The sequence below is a fragment of the Macrobrachium rosenbergii genome, chromosome 39 (genome assembly GCF_040412425.1).
Source record: "Macrobrachium rosenbergii isolate ZJJX-2024 chromosome 39, ASM4041242v1, whole genome shotgun sequence".
Taxonomy (NCBI): Eukaryota; Metazoa; Arthropoda; class Malacostraca; order Decapoda; family Palaemonidae; genus Macrobrachium; species Macrobrachium rosenbergii.
The window spans coordinates 514,493-532,809 of record NC_089779.1 but is presented as its reverse complement, the minus strand read 5'-3'; the positions used below and the strand labels follow the sequence as shown (position 1 = coordinate 532,809).

Genomic DNA, 18,317 nt, shown 5'->3' with positions numbered 1-18,317 from the left:
ATTAGGGTGTAAATAAAACACCGTAAGACACTTAAGATTAGACTAAGCGCACTAGACAATAAGCTTGCCATTACCTTATTGATTAGGACGTTAGGAAATGAGCCATGATGAATGATTTACCCGAACGAAGTGCAGACGCCGGACGAGTGAAGGCTATATCGCCAGATGTTGCCACTCGATGCTTGTGAAGGAGTGCCTCAAGGCTGAAGCTTGTGCTCACCTGAGCGAAGAGACCCAGGAGAAGGTGTTTTATGTACTTCAGGAAATGTTTCTCCAAATTTAGTCACGAGATGTTATTGCTTCTCAAGTTTTAGGTTCTCCAAGACACGCGGATACTACTGTAGCATTTCGTGCAAAAGAGATGCGATATTTATTTTCCAGCGTGACTGTGAACAGTGCCGAGAAAATGAATAGAGCAGTGGGTACTCGTTTGTGGCAAACTCATTCTCATTTCCTTTCTTGTTACGGAACACTGAAGGAAGGACGGAAGCTTCAGTCGGAAATGACAAAATTCACTCCGAAACTGAAGAGGTAGATTTTTAAACAGAACTTACTTCTTTGTCTGAAGTACAGGTGAAAAAAAAGTCACGCCTTCACATTGACAAATAACTGCCCAGATTTAAACGCAGTCGTGGTAATATCTCGCAATGCAGACACAATACATGTAGGATTTTTGTATGAAAATATAGCTGTTTATTTAAATTATCAAATTACTGTTAATGTTGTCTATACACAATTCCGCCTGTTTAAATTTTTGTGTTACCCCCTGGGTAAAATAGAAAAATTATTTTATCCTATTTAATTCATATTTATATTATTTAGATTTTGTGTTTGTTGAAACATCATTGATTTTTTTGTCTATTGGAAATGAACATTAGAATTTTAATGTTGAAACACCATTGATATTTTTGTCGATTGAAAATGAACATTAGAATTTTAATGTAGAAACATCGTAGATATTTTTATCTATTGGAAATGAACATTAGAATTTTAAGAGATTTCAGATAGGGACGGTGATTAATGATTACTGCAAAATAGTTTATCAGGATATATAAATGGGAAATAAAATTGTTAGAAGAGGAAATATGTAAGTCAGTACCAGTAAACACTTCTTTCTACTTCAAGGGCGGATCTAGTGAGTTTTTTATGGTTCAAGTAGCCGTATATTTTAAGATTTTCCTGGAACACAAGTCGTAAATCTATTTTGGCTTAATATGCTCAACAGTTACCACCTCTCCTCTTTGTACGATATTTCCGTACATGTCGACTGATATTCCAGTCGTCTTCTGAGCTGATGGTGAGTTTGAAGTGTTTTTAAACATTGTAAACTCCCTTTTTGCCACGTACCATTGCCTCTAATCGTAGTCCGTTCTACACTGAACTTCTTATAATCCGCTCTCATTGTCTTCCTCACTTGTCATAATTGCATTCCTCACTTGTCATAATTATGGCCATGCCGACTTTCCGAGGCCTTCCCATGCAGATTAAAATGACATCTTTTATCACATTTCATTACAACTTATCTTCTAATCAGCAAAAATAAGGAACATTTGACTTGGCTGTTCGATTTCCAGGAAGCGCCTAGGGCTACACACACACACACACACACACACACACACACACACACACACACACATATATATATATATATATATATATATATATATATATATATATATATGCGTGCGTGCGTGCGTGTATGTACCCGTCAGCGAAGTGAAGACTGCATGCATGCATACATGAGGAAGAAGCATCAGTTGTGCGGGAACGACTGATCTTTCCTTGGTGTGGGCAGTGTCATTCTAAGTTGAATTGTCGTGTTCAGAAACTAGGGGGTAACACCTGGTACTGAACGAGAATAGTAGCCGAAAAGAAATTTGTATTTGTACATTTATATAGATATAAACCCGAGAGGCTTATACATTTGCTCATGCATTTAGTTTTGACATGCATAGATGCAATGTAAGTCATAATTAGTATTTGTACTTTGCATGCATCTTATGTACACGTATGCTGTTGCTCATGTTTATAGACTAGTCTAATTAAAACTCGTGATCGTAACTATTTATAATAGGTCTGTTAACTGCTTGTAGCAGCTTGTTTCTCGTTCACACTAGTAAAAACTGAAATGTGCAAATTGACTGATCAGTATGTTTCATACATTGCAGTTAACTGCGACAAGACACTGTCGGATTAGAATTCAAGGTCCCTGTTGGCGATTTGTTACTTTGTACATCTGCATTTTCCTCTTCTCTTTTCTCTCTCATATAATTTTTTTTATCTCGACAGTTTTTCCTGCATTTAAATCTTTGTCTTTCTGCTCTTTTACTCTTCATTTTTGGACCTTGTGCTCTTTGAAGAATTGACTGTGTGTGTGTGTGTGTGTTTGTGTGTTTGGTCTTATGATGTTTCGCCATGCTTGAGCGCGTGCGTTATGAATGATAACAGCAAATTCATAAACGTCTTCCTTCGTTTAATCCATATGTAACCAATTTCTTCTGGATAATACCGTCTTTACAAGTTAGTTATTTATTATATCTCCATTTGCGCTTTCTGTTACTCTGCTGGATGTTGGGTTGTCTTTTCGTGGCACTCTGAGCCTCTTGAATACACTGTTTTGTAACACTCAAACTAAATAGTGCTTGTAACACATCTTTTTTTTATTCTTTTCTGCCCCTCCAGTCCCACCTGCCACAACAGTCATCGCCTGTCACCTTCAATCAGTGAATTACATTCGGGGAACCACACATCTGTGTATACGTGACATACGGGCTTGTTTAAAATGGACCTACCAACGACCAAACCCACGTATGAGGTAGGATTGTGTTTTGCCAGCGTTCCGTTCCAAGAAAAAAAAAAAAAAACTTAATTGTATGGGAACAAAATGTGTCACTACATTTCGCTAGAAGATTCACTACTTAAGCTTTCGAGCCACATAATTGGTCCATGTGCATGATGGGTCAGTGTCCCTCCGTGTTATTCATAATTCCTAATAATGGGGAGCAGTCCTTCCGCTGGATGAAAAAGGCCATGAATGATTCTTGTGAGAGAATATCCTACTAGGATACATGTGGAGGATATGAGACACTCTTTGGCCTTGTTTAGTTTGAGGATAAGAAAAAAAAATAGGTCGTTTCTTTCCAGTGGGATTTGTTAGCCTGTGTTTACTTCTCACCCTGAGTAACGCCGGATGTTTTGTCATTCATGTTTGCTGGCTCAACCTTGTTTGTTTACTGTCATGGTTCAGTTCGTGTTTGTTTTACTTGTTTTGTATATTATATATATATATATATATATATATATATATATATATATATATGTGTGTGTGTGTGTGTGTGTGTGTGTATATATATATATACATATACTTACATTATATATATATATATATATATATATATATATATATATATATATATATATATAAATGTATATTAAATATGTATATATGTATGTATGTATGTATGCATTGTCAGGATCTATTCTATCATGGTTGTGAAAGCAGCTTCTATAATTATACAGTGCTGTCAATTAATTATTCAATTATTCTTTAGAGTTCGTCAGCAATAAAAAATGTTTCTGGACGCAGATTCAACATCTGAATTTTGGACAGACATATTTATTTGTGTACGAATCAAATTGCCACCTCCACTTAAAATTCAAATGTTGTTCATCTTTTCATTTGTGAGGGCGATTTGGGTGAAGACCTCCACTATTGCTTGCTTGCTTGCTTGGAATAGTGCTGTGGTTTCCCAGTTCCCTGAGGAGCACTTTCATCAAAACTGATCGTGCATACGGTGTTGGTATTTCATTTATGATGCAGCTTATTCGTTGGGGTATCGAAATTCATGACAAATGGTAGGAGGGTTGTGCCCACGAAATTTTCGATTTGTTCATTTTAGGAGCAGTTCTTAGTATACCAGTAGCAGAGTCAAGACAACTATTATCGTTATTATATCATTTAGTAGCTGGGGATTGGTACGATACACGTACACATCGTTACCGGGGTCTGAGCGATGTCAGGCAGGGCAGCCGATCGAGGCTACGGCCTACCCCAACGCCAAATCAAAGTCCTTCAAAAAGAAGGCATCGCGCAGGAGAGCTGTTAATCAGCTCAGTGGTCTGGTAAAACTAAGGTATACTTAACCCCATATAAAAATTGGAAAAAGCACGTTAAAGCGAAGAAGAAGAAGATGGACGCAATATCTTGAAAAATGTGTTTATTAGATTTCTGCTTCCAACAGTGCACTTCGATGTGTTTTTTTTTTTTTTTTTTTTTTTCTAAGAAAATTTGTGGTGGTCTCCTTTTACGCATGTTGCCTAGTGGTTTGAGAAAAAATCATCAGCCGTGTCGAGTACGAAAGCGACTTAATTTTTATCAGGGTAATAATGACCCTCTTTCTGTTTCATGTATATGAATGCACATTATTGGTATTTTCCAAATATTCATTTGGAAAGAAAACAGACCATCGTATTGGTAATGATAATAATTACGCCGAGATATGGTATAGATTTTTCAGTTGGCGAGGATTTTTACGTCTTTAACAGAAATGACAGTGTTCACTATTCTTACAGGAAAATAATGTGTAATTGTATGTAAATACCTATAAAGTTATACTTTAGCCAAGAAAGACACTGATAAAGTCTTGTTAGCAACGTCCTACCTCCAGATATGAGATTTCCTTAAATAACTTTAAATGACAAACTTTCTACGATAGTCAAGTCACTTGACTAAAAAATGCACCGTTCCCCAGGTTTTAATTATCGAGACTATAGAATGCATTATTGTTTCCTGAAATCAAGACGCCAGTTAAGAAACTGCTAGATGAGAAGACATCCAGCAACATTGCATCTGAATCCAGTTTCCACTTCAAAGTTACTGAGACGTCATGGTCCAGTCGATCTCATACGTAACCATTTTGTGGTACAGGTCTAGTTCAAACCGCATCTTCACCCCTGGCGAACCGGTTTAGAATACCTTTGGAAATACGATGAAAAAAAAAAGCGTAAAATTATGATAAATATTATAATTAGATGCATATATATATATATATATATATATATATATATATATATATATATATATATATATATATATATATATATATATATATATATATCTACTATATTCATTTTCCCGTTGTAGGGCTTGACTCTAAAAATTGTAATAACTTCCTCCGTACTCTTATGAAATTAATATATCATTTCACTAAAACTCTCCGTTGTATTTTAAAGATTATTCTATTTGCAGTGACTTTAAAGAGAGAGAGAGAGAGAGAGAGAGAGAGAGAGAGAGATTTATTCAATGAGTAAATGAATGGAGAAAGTGAGAGAATTCCTTCTTGAGGTTTCCGGTGGAACAGCGGTGACTCAGTCACGTGATGCCTGGTCTGAGGGGACGCTCTCTGACGTCACCTGAAGGTTATCAGATATAAATATTATTCAGAAAGTCTGGACAAGACAGAATTTAGGTGGAAACAAACATTTGTCGAGGATGTTGCCCCACTGTCGTTGGAGGTTGTTTATTGATGCAGAGGAGTGGAATTTTGGCAGTTGTGTGTTATCAAGTGAATGACGTCAAGAAACAGGTGATTTGTCTGTGACTCAGACTTGGTTTAGTTGGCGTCGTTTTTGCTTTTTTCAGATACTTTTCTTATTTCACGGTTGTAAAGGTTTATATTATTATTATTATTATTATTATTATTATTATTATTATTATTATTATTATTCAAAATGCACACGCATTCATAGGAGACAGCCTGAAAAGTCACGGATAAAAATGTTATCTAACGCTCGCAATTGAATTATTTTTACACACGGCTTCTTTTTGCCAAGGTTATTATTTCTCCTGATTTTCAGGCACATTGATACTATCAGAAAACAATGTTTCGAAGGTCTGTTACAAAGCGATTGGGGAAAAAAATTGGTAAGGCGACTAAGTATTGTACGACCAATATTTTTTTGTAAGGAATATTATGGATCACTCTGGTATTTGAGTGTAAAGTTATGTAGCTGCTGCCACACACGAATCGAGTACTGCTACTACTGCTATTGATTAGAAAATAATGATAGTAACTGTAATCTTTTTTGCAGTATTTTGTTTACACTTCTCTTACCTTAGGCCGTGAAGTTTGATTTATGATACTCATTAAAAGTCCTTTTTGACATGAGTACAATTTATCATTAGTTTGTGTTCATTGATATCCGTTAATGCAAGGACAATAACTTGGATACTTTACTTAATATATTTTCTGCTCTTAAGTTCAGATTTTTCATGTGTATTAAGACATCATTTACTCTATTTTCCTCTTTACCCATTTCACCAGGAAAGTTGTTACGTGGTATCATGCCCAGCTCAGTAGCGAAGGTGCCATTATTAGTGCTGGGTGTTGTAAGGTGAAACATTTTTTTATTTTGTCTTCAGTGGGATTGCACATGATATACAAAAAAAATCATGAATCATTGAATAGATAAATAAAACTTGCTGGCGGGGAAAAGAAGAAGTTCACAGATTGCTTCATTGTACGGCAAGGTGATATGACTACCATCTGCAGTAGTCCGCGGTGAGTCACACCGGATGTGCGCGAGAGTACGTGTTTCCAATAGCCTGTTGCGGTTGCTGATTTAATTCTGCTGCGAGATCCTGCTTTATATCATCTTATCATGACTGTGTGCTTACACGCACACACACACACACACACACACACACACACACATATATATATATATATATATATATATATATATATATATATATACATACATATATATATACACATACATACACATAATTATATATATATGTATATATGTGTATATATATATATATATATATATATATATATATATATATATATATATATATATATATATATATTTCTTGAAATTCCTTTAGCCCCTCCAGTGAAAGGTTCTAGGAGAAGCTGCCCTTCCGGTTTTCAACAAGCATTTGGGGATGAAGTTGCTTGCCATACGCTCTGTTCCACGGAAGTCTGAGGGCTTGGTTACCGATGGCGTCTGACATTTCTCGGAGGTCGGATGACCAGCAATGTGTCTGTTTGTGAGTTTGCAGCAGCCGTAGATATTTCTTCCAAACTAGGCTGACACCCTTTACTAAAATGTCCAGCTGGAAAAGATTGGTAAGCCAGAGTACTGAATTTGTCAGATGATTAAAAGGGTAACAGTAAGAAGAACGGAGTCGAAAAAAAAAAAAAAAAAATGAAGAGTAGCTGCTCTGTCGTCGATTCTTGTAATTTCGGGTTTTGCTTACAGTTTGTGAGATGGAAATGGCAGAACAACATGTTCGTTGCAAATGTATATTGAGAAGTAAAGTACTGGAATGAACGTCGACACCTAGGATGCTGTCTTGTTGTATATTTGTTTTGCAAATTCCTGTCATTAGTAGTTAAGGTGCATGGGTAAATGTCTTTCATGCACGGAGATGAATTCATTCGAACCTACTTGAGATTTTGCCTGTCCTTGTTTGTGAATACAAATAAACATTTGGTTACGATCTGGGGAATGTGTGCAGTGTACCAGAATGGAACTGTTCGTTTACACAGATTTGCTCTTTGTAAATATTTTTTTTTACCAATAACGTCCTCTATGTGGGTGGCTTCAGCGAAAAACAGAGGACAGTCAGTGCAGCGTTCTGCAGAATTAGGGATGAGACCTGTGTGAAGATAGTGTACACAACTTTCCAGGTTCAGTTACCTACACAGAAGGTCCATGTTCAAGACGTCGATCTCCCATGCACACTGCAGCACTCACCTCTTAGCTCCCTTTCTGTCCTAGACATTTTCACTCCCATCCACCTGACACTCTATTTGTTGCCTTCATCTCTTTCCTCCCAAAACTTCCGAATTACACATATTTTCCACCAACCAGTTGTAATTCATTTCTCTCTAGGTGATGAAAGGACTTCAGAACACTTATCCACATTTTCATGTAAGCTCATCTCTTACATTATCATCTTCATGTCTTGCTCTTCCAGTTCTTCTTACTCGACCTATGGTTATATATTCACTGCTTCTATCCGTTTTCTCTCAGTTGAGTTTAGCATCAACACTTTTCCTCCACGATCAGGGAAGTTGGACTAGTAATTCTTCTAAACATTAATATAACATCGCAGTAATAGTGGGGTCCCAAGTTCGATCAAAGGAGAGCGGTTGAGCGTTTGATGTCCATATCTGAAAAATCCACTGGATCTTTGTTGACGTGGTAGGGAATTTTATACTTGGTAGTGAGAGAACTGTGCCGAGTTGCAGCCAGTGAAGAGTAGGTCACTGGGCTAGTAAGCTATCCATAAAACTGATTGAGAAACGAAATTAGAGCCACACTTGTAGAGGGAGAGTAAAAGGTTTTGCACACACACATTGTATATATATATATATATATATATATATATTATATATATATATATATATATATATATATGTATATATATATATATATATATATATATATATATATATATATATATATATATATATATATATATATATATATATATATATATATGATGAATACCATTGACTCTTTTCTGAACACAGCCTGTTGACAGTGAGTGTGCATAATCGCAAGCATTCCGTTTCAAACAGTTGCACGATGACTGTCCGTAATTAGTTCTTCTTTTGTTCCTTCTTAACTCTCCGCTCCACCCCTTCCTATCCTCCCCCACCTCCTGTCATGAACTCCGGCACCTTTTTAACGCCTGATGTTATGCTATTTCCGACAGGAATCCCCGCTTGTACGTCCTTAATCTCCCAAGGATATCTTCCAAAGGATGTTTTCTCTTTTTCCTCGCACTTTGTCAGCTCAGGATCCTCAGCGTACCTACATTGTTTTAATTAAAACTGGTGGCCTTGTCTTAGCCACTGCGACTCCAGTTGCGCTCACTTTCTTTTGAACCTCTTGTTTTATTTCCTTTCCCTTTTATTAAATGAGTCTCATTTGTATTTGGAAAATGGAGAGAGAGAGAGAGAGAGAGAGAGAGAGAGAGAGAGAGAGAGAGAGAGAGAGAGAGAGAGAGAGAGAATGTCGGCACTTCTTTGTCGTCAGGTGCGAATGGTTCATTCTGGAGAAATAGATATTTTCCTGAAACGCCACACACGAACAATCAAGGAGACTTTCTGTATAAGCAATGTATTGAACTTCATGGGCAAATATTCTTGTGAGTTTAAGGACGCTCCTAGCATATATTTTCGAGTATTTACATGCGTTTCTTTCCTTCTGATAATGTTCAGGTTTTATTTATTTTTTTTAACTTCATGTATAGTGTAATATTCAATTCCTTTCTCCCCTGCGTATACATAGTAGGAGGTGGATGGGACCGGCATTTGCACCATCAAAAATAAAAAGTAAAAAATTGAAACCGGGACGTCCTTTGGAGCCACCGTCCTTGTAGTGGAAAATGAGCGAAAGTAAAACTTCTTCTGCTCTCTCTCTCTCTCTCTCTCTCTCTCTCTCTCTCTCTCTCTCTCTCTCTCACACACACACACACACACACACACACACATATATATATATATATATATATATATATATATATATATATATATATATATAACTCTTGAATTCTTAGGTTGCCAGCGTACCTCAGAGTGACCATGACTGGGGAACGGAACTGGGTCATTTACTCGATTTAAATGTGTGTGTATATATATATATATATATATATATATATATATATATATATATATATATATATATATATATATATATATATATATATAAATCGAGTGAATGACCCAGTTCCGTTCCCAGTCATGGTCACTCTGATGTATGCCTGACAACCCAAGAATTACTTTTTTTTTTTTTTTTTGTAAGTGTTCAAACTTCGGAATCCTTAGAACTGTTAATCCACTTTTTTCAGTATCGTGCCTGCGCGGAATTTCATTTCCCACCTAAGAATGAAAAGAAAAAACGCAAATAAAGTCGACACCTTTCTGGATGTCTCTTTGCTAGTGTGGTTACCCGCAGTGCTCTTTTTGACGAACATACCAACGGAAGTTTCACATTTATTTAAGAACCGGAAGTTTGTAGGGCGGATAACTGCCATAGGGCAAACGAGATGTTATCGGTCAGATTTTTGCCGGCGGTATCGTCGTCGAGTCACAGATCTACACGAATGCTCATTTTAGAATCGTTATTCATTAAGCAGTTAGTGCCCAAGTTGAACTCGCACACCTCCTCTGTACAGTTGTATCTGGCTTAAGCCATTTTTCTTCGTTTTCCTTTTCCCTTTTAGTCATTTAGTCTTCAACTTTTAGCCAGCAGGTGCTTTTCCTGAATTGTCTTGTGTTATTGTCTATTTATATAGCATGCTGAGACTCTTGAAGTCGTTAGTTTTATTCCGCGTATTTTAATTTGTGTATTCTCTCTTTTAGCCTTGATGATGTAACTATGTGTTACGAAACGCGTCGGCAAATAAATGTCACCTATAGATGACCGACTGTCTCCTTGTCACCCTGTCCTGATATATACTGTGGCCTGCTTGTGCCAACAACTCCTGTCCTATATCTATATATATATATATATATATATATATATATGTGTGTGTGTGTGTGTGTGTGTGTGTATGTGTGTGTATATCTATGTATATGTGTGTGTATGTCAGTGGCGTCGCTGTGGTGGGTTCTCTTGCTGCGAGCCCGAAGCAAATAAACGAGAACATTAGCATTCACATATGTGAACTCGCACCGGTCCTCAGAGTCCAAGAGTTTGATGAAATTATAAAAAAAAACTTCAATAATAAGCTTGCAGCTTAAAGTACAGTTAATGGGGTATCGGTAATCAAAAAGAGATTAGGGGTCATCAGATTGCTGAACATCATCTCTAAACAACGTTCTTTCTTCAAATTACATGACAACTGGGACACATCATGCGTCAAGAATTGTCCCATTCTGTGCAGGCTCGTCTGCAGGCTCGCAAGGTGTTAACAACGATAGAAATTCCCAACCACACACGGAAGGAACCAATGGGCCGAGATTCAGAAGTACGGACTTGTGCTACCAAAATATCATAAAAAAAATTTTCAAAATTATCCACGAAGACATTTTACAGCACAACGAGATGGAAGTGGAAGAATAGATAGCCAATAATTATCTGTTGAGGGTGATCATCGTGGTCGTCACGGCCCATCCCAAATGAGGGATGGCGAGGAAACTCGGCTGCTAACCCAACCTGTCCTCAATACGAGGAAACTCGGGCGGTTGAAGCAGAGAATCTATCATCGTCGCCCTTGCTGTAACTGTGGTGAATTCGGCCACGTTCTTTTTCAGTGCCAGTTTAATCGTAAGATTAGATTTGATAGGTGAAAGGAGTATGGACACAAAACAAGATTACGGCAAAGTACGGAACAGCATTTACTTACTTATCACGATGCTCTAACAGAGCGACTCACCTTTGAACATATAAATTCTCAATCCCTCCTTGGTAATTTTGATGATGTCGAATTTTTAATAAATGATAGGGAAGTTGATATCATGTGTATAAGTGGATCATGCGTTTGCCTGAAATACATAGCAACTTTATGGAAATCTCAGAGTTTTCTATCTGCCGTTGTTATGTTGGGGGGTGGGGGTTGGGGAGAGGTGGGGAGTATGTATCTATGTTAGACACCATCTGGAGGTGAAGCTACTGTCACCTGAGCTCGTGAAGCCATGGCAAGGCGAGGACCTTTGGATGACATTTCAGTATAATGATTTTCCTTCCTTTATCAAAGGCTGTGTATGTCGTCATCCCCATTCCCCTAACGAGAGCTCTGATTATCTTTCTGACGTGTTTTGTTCTATATGTTTGAGAAACAAACCTCTCCTAATTCTAGTCGACTTCAGTGATGACCTTCTGTCCTCAAATAACAGGATGGGAAACATTACTAAATCCTACACTGGAGTCAGCTGGAAATAAAACGAACTCGTATTACAACTACCTCCTCAACTCTCTTGGATCTTATTGTTACCAAAAGACTTATACTCTGATGTCTTGACTCGTTCAGTGGGTGATCATGAACTTTTACAGCAAACATTAACATCAGAAAAGAAAAGCGCCCTCCAGCTGCTAAGACATTTCGTTCCCTCAAGTATTCCCAGCATTACTTTTGAGTGACTGCTGTTCCTTAAATATTATTTTATATATTTACTGGCGACGTGCACTACTTGGTTCATGCTTTTAAGATTACTTTTATGAATTGTTTGGACGTCTATCTGTGCTCCTTTTATTACGAAAGTAATGAGAAGCCCTCCTGCCCCTTGGATCGGTGCAATGAGAGTTAGAGACAACATACTCTAAGGAATTTATACTAAATAGACGAGACCCAAATGTTAAAAATAATTACAAAAGGGGAAAAGAAAAACGTCAAGATAATTTTGTCTAAGAAGAAAAACTATTACAAGGAAGAATTCTCTAAATGTAATGACGTGAGGGGAACACGGAATGTCATCAATAAAATAATACCTCCAAACAAAGAGTCTCCTGGGTCACTTGAAAACATAGACATTGATGCTCAGAAGAGATCAGATGATTTTAATAAATATTTTTCTAATATAGGAAAGAAAACGTACGCCACATCGCCGGAAAATATCTCCAATACCAATCGACTCTACTATAATCAGCCCTCGACATCATTATTGACAAGAAAAAAATTTCGACCTTAGCCAGTTGATACACTCTGATTCTTGTAATAAAACATCTGAAACCTAAAAACTCTTGTGGAACTGACGGGATTCCGTTTCGATTGTTGATTGATTCTCTGACCGCCACAATTTTCTACATTCTTGTTAAAGTTAACATCTCAGTTGTTACAGGTAATTACCAGTGGAGACACTGAAAATGTTGGAAATTAAAGACCAATTTCTTTGTTGCCTGTCATCTCTAAAATACTTGAGAAAATCATTGGTGTTCAACTAATGGCTTTCTTTGAATCAAACTTACTAGCTAACGAACAACATGGTTGTAGACCTAACCTTTCAACGGAAAATGCACAACTGAAGGTTACCAATAAAATATACGAAAACAGAAAATAAGAAAAATATCACTCCTGTTCCTACTGGATCTATCGAGAGCGTTTGGTAGCGTTCATCACCAAATTCTAGGAAATAGATTAGCTAAAGTCAGTGTCGACTCCTCTTGATTTGAAAATTATATGAGCAATCTCATCATATGAGCAATCTGTTCGTGTTGGATCAATTCTATTCTCTCCTGAGGAGATGCCTTTTGGTGTACCCCAGGGATCGATTTTGGACCCATTGCTGTTTTTTTATTTATATCAACAATCCACCACAATATATACAAGATGGTCTTCTTGTTATTTATGCTGATGATACCCGAAAATATGTTAACTACAGCAACTAATTTTAGTAGTTATGGCCTATTACTTAACGAAAGCATCCTGGAGAACACAAACATAAAATTCAGCTATGTGACACATGTCCCGTCACACACACTTAAAAACCTTGGAGTTTTCGTGGATTGCAGCAAGACTTTTAATGCGTATACTGAAGAACTGCGCAAAAAGATAACTGGTATCCAGTTGTATCTTAACAGGGTGGGTGATAGATTTAAGCCAGGCTGTCGAGTCATGGTGGCACAGTCGTTGGTACTGATTATCCTGAACTACTAATTGCGGATCTGGGGTTCGACTAATAAAACCCAATTGGAAAAAGTCAAGACAATACAACATTTCGCTGCAAAGGTCGCCGTTGGAGGTGCCCGAAAACATGACCACGTCACTCCAATATTTAAAAAATTTAATGTATAAACCTTTTATAAAAATATGAATGAACTTGTTTCCCTAAAATGAGCAGTTACGTATACATGTAACACTGAAATGTATGTAATAATCATTTTTAATGGAATACAGAAGAATTTTGACTTTGGCTTTGGCTAACTGAAGGAGTACAAGAATGTAGGATCTTGGGAAAAGAAATGACAGAATTTAGAAAACAGTTGTAAATCCACATAAAATGCGGATGTAGTACGTCACCCACCCGTAACCTTGCACCCGTATAGCAAAATTTGCTTTGATGTCACTTTTGTTTTTAAAGCCTTATTTCACAAGGGTCCCCGTATAGTTTAATATTTCATTACAGGTTTTCAAATTTCATATGGTCGGTTATCATGGTGGAGAGAGATTTCAGGTACAAATCGTACATTCAGCAGAAATATGTATATCAGAGCGGACATCAAATTATACAGGGTGTCCATAAAGTCGTTTTACAGTTGTTCTATGTACTCAGCAGTTATCAAAGTTTTTAACCACATTGCAGTTTGTATTTCAGGTACCCTGTTGATGAAAGAGGTACTGTTAAATGAACCCCTGAAAAATGGCTACTCCTCAAGAAAAGGCACAATGTGTGTCATGGTCTACTGAAAAAAAATTGGATTCGCTTACACAGCGAAACTACAGCACTAAGTATGGAAGAGATCCTCCGAGAACTTGCGATTGTACGCTTACAAAGTGCAATTCACGCAGGCACTGGAGCCAAATGATAAACCAAGACGGAAAGAGCTTGCCGTTAACATGCTGGAACGAATTTCTGAGGACGAAACGTTCCTCAACCGAGTTTGTTTTAGTGGTGAGGCAACCCTTCATGTTTCAGGAAAACTGAACACACATCAGAACATCCCCGCGTGACCAGGGAACTTCACCGAGATACTCCAAAGGTGACATCACTGATCTCAAGCAAAAGATCGTTGATGCCATTGCCACCATTGATGAGGCTATGCTCCAGCGAACATGGCAAGAAATCGAGTACCGTCTTGATGTGCTCCGTGCAGCTAATGGTGCCCATACAGAGGTGTATTAAATGAGCCAAAAAACTTCAATATCTACTCATTTTGTATTAATTTCCACATAGGCTGTTTTTCTGTTCATTTGCTTTTGTAATATATTTTTTAAACTGTTAAGAGAATTTATGGACACCCTGTATGTCTTTTCATAACTTAATGGTGAAAATCTACTGTCTTTCATTGCGTTTATACCATTGGCCCATCAGATATGATTCCCTTTGGATCTAAATTATTCCCAAGGTATAGTGAATTGAATTCTAAAGGTTATTTATAGTCGAATGTTTGTGAATATAAGAAAACCGCGCTTGTATAAGTGGCAAAAATTCGTAATTAGCCAAGTGTTACAGACTTTCTAGTCTACGGTGATGAAGATGGGTTAATATCCAATCTAAGTACAGAGATTAATTCGACAGACAGCGGAGTAGATGTCGCCATCGATACAGGTTCGAATCATGGCCGTTCTCGATGCAATTATTGATAATAATGCCCTCGGGATGTAAGTTCTTTCCAAGGTGAATTCTTTATTAATTGATTATATATATATATATATATATATATATATATATATATATATATATATATATATATATATATATATATATATATATATATATATATATATATATTTTTTTTTTTTTTTTTTTTTTTTTGAAGACATGCGGAAAGTGCCAGGCATAAACCTGTGAGTTTTGAGTTTTCTCGGTCGCATATGACATCATAAACACTGACGTCATGAACAGCATGCTTAGATGACTATAGAGGCTAAAGGTCGAGTGGGTGGAGGGTCTGAAACGAACCCACCGTCCCAGTGGCGATGCCATGCCCACGTACTTCTGCCCACCTTAACTCCCCAAGTTGGCCCTCTCCGCCCTCTTGTAGCTGCCCATAATTGGCAACAGCAGGTGTATGAGCGATGCGAAGGTTCCCGTACAGCGTGTTTCTATTTATGAAACATTACTACTACCCATTAGAAATACGGGAAGAGAATGAAGTTGGACCGATGGTGGGCGACTTTAAGGCTTGGCGACCGTGAGAGGCCCCTGGCCGATGAGTCGAAAAATAATTAGGCAGCGTGTCATTCAGTTAGAATGGAGGGTATAAAGTTTCAAGCTTCTTCTCTAAATTAAATTTTTCAGTAATATTTGAGATCGGAATTGAATTTTTCTTCATCAGTTAAATTAAATTACGCATAAGAAAATTTTTGATAGTACTGAGTTCAAAATGTATCCCTTAATGTAATGACTATGGCTCGTCAGAATGCTTAAAAGGTGACCAATATTCCTCGATATTTTATTTTATAGACTTTTATCCCTCCTGTCTTGAAAACCGTGTTCCTCATTGCTACATAATCTCCCCCACATGTTTCTCATGAGAATCTCTTTGTTAAGAAAGATGTATAGTTCAGCGATTGCTTCAGTATAGCTTTATTGGAACAGATAAAAAGATAATGTCAGATATCAGAGACTGCCTAACCACAAGCTGGTCAAGTTGACACAGAACACGCTACCATTTGATTATTCAAATCTGCATCCACTGAAGCGCACAGTGTGTTTTGCAGTTATTTTTCCTGCCTTGCAGTTAAAGGATGATCCTTAAAAGTTGATAATTAATTTCGATAATTATACTATATCCGTCTTTAGAATATGTATGTATATATATATATATATTATATAAATTATATACACACACATATATATATATAATCATGAAGCTACAAATGTCGCTTAATATCAAATTCACGCTACCTCGGGAGTATCTCCGATGGAGAATTATCACCGAAGGGGAATTTATATAAGTGATAAATGAATTAGTACCCCTTCGGTGATAATTCTCCATCGGAGATACTCCTGAGGTAGCGTGAATTTGATATTAAGCGACATTTGTAGCTTCATGATTGTATATAAATCACGGTGTGATAAAAAATTTCATTATATATATATATATATATATATATATATATATATATATATATATATATATATATATATATATAGAATGTGTGTATGAGTAGCTATCATTCCAAAAATGGTACAATTTATCGGTGTTCGATCAGCTGATTTTTTTATTTCTCAATTACAAGAAGATAACATGGATTGCTTGAGTCGTTTAAATGTAAATCAAGTTGAAAATGTCTTTGAATTGATTATTTAAGTTTACTTGTCGTTCAAAAAGTTCCTGTTCATTAGAATAGTTATCTTTATTCCGGATAGAGTGACAAAAGTCGATATTGTTGACGGTAACGAAGACACCTCGTTTTTTATATTTTTACTGCAGTCCGTTTGTTTATGCGATATCGGCATTTACCTTTTCACGAGTCTCTTCCGATGTCGCCATGTTATCAGTTTTGCGTCGTCTGTAGGTATCAGTTTCGGCTTCAGTACTGTTGTGGCTTCATACTTTCATGAATATCGGTTGGGTCATGGATGAAAGTTTAAAGTTTATATTATATATATATATATATATATATATATATATATATATATATATATATATATATATATATATATATATATATATATATACAAGACGGATCTGAAACAGTTTGGAACAAGATAATCACTTTAGCACGTCAATGGCTGGGGAAGTAAAAACGAAACCGTTTTTCACCTATGGCAATGTGATATATGTATATATGTATGTGTGTATATATAATATACATATATATACACGCATATATATGCATATGTATAAACATACATATGTTGGTTTTGCTCATGCACATCAATAAAACTAATGTGTAACCACTGAAACGAAAAGAAAATCAAATGGACCTTTTTTTGTCAAAAACTCCAGAACGCCTAACTCCATGTTTTCTCTGACATCACAGACACATTAGAATACAAAGCGATATCAAATGGTTCCCAGGGAAAAACAAAGCTGTTCATATACCTGACGCGCACAACCTTCTTGCATTGTTTTTATCATGCTCAAAAACGGCATCAAAAGAGGAAAGCGTGACATCATCGCCTGAGGTAGCGATGTCAGGACCTCTCTAAGTGGCGTCTTGCCTCGGGTAGATGACATTTTTCTTAGGTTTCCTTGTTAGGCGGTTGGAAGACGCTTACTGCATACTCATTAGATTCGGCGAATCTGATGCTCTCTCTCTCTCTCTCTCTCTCTCTCTCTCTCTCTCTCTCTCTCTCTCTCTCTCTCTCTCTCTCCCCCTTGTTGATCTGTTATGTAATATATATACTAAATAAATAAAAATAAATAAATGAAAATAAATAAATAAATAAAATAATTTAATAAATATATATATATATATATATATATATATATATATATATATATATATATATATATATATAGAGAGAGAGAGAGAGAGAGAGAGAGAGAGAGAGAGAGAGAGAGAAATATAAGAAGGCCCATAAAACACTATTTAAACGTTGAAACCATACATTGGAAATCGGACGACATCGACGCCTTAATCCTCAGACCCCTCCTGAAGAAGATGGCCCAAGAAGCGCGACCTCCAGATCCATCGCCAAACGGGAGCTTATGAGGCCAAAAACCACTAGGGAATTGGTCTC

At 36.7% G+C, this 18,317-nt stretch overlaps 1 long non-coding RNA gene across 1 annotated transcript in view; it reads left to right on the top strand.

Annotated features, from left to right (window-relative positions):
* Window positions 1-2,814, top strand: part of LOC136825627 (uncharacterized) — a 315,565-nt gene extending 312,751 nt beyond the window's left edge. Inside the window, exon 4 of the long non-coding RNA XR_010849382.1 lies at window positions 2,683-2,814. This is a non-coding gene — a long non-coding RNA (uncharacterized lncRNA). The remainder of the gene's footprint in view (window positions 1-2,682) is intronic.
* Window positions 2,815-18,317: the final 15,503 nt, after the last annotated feature.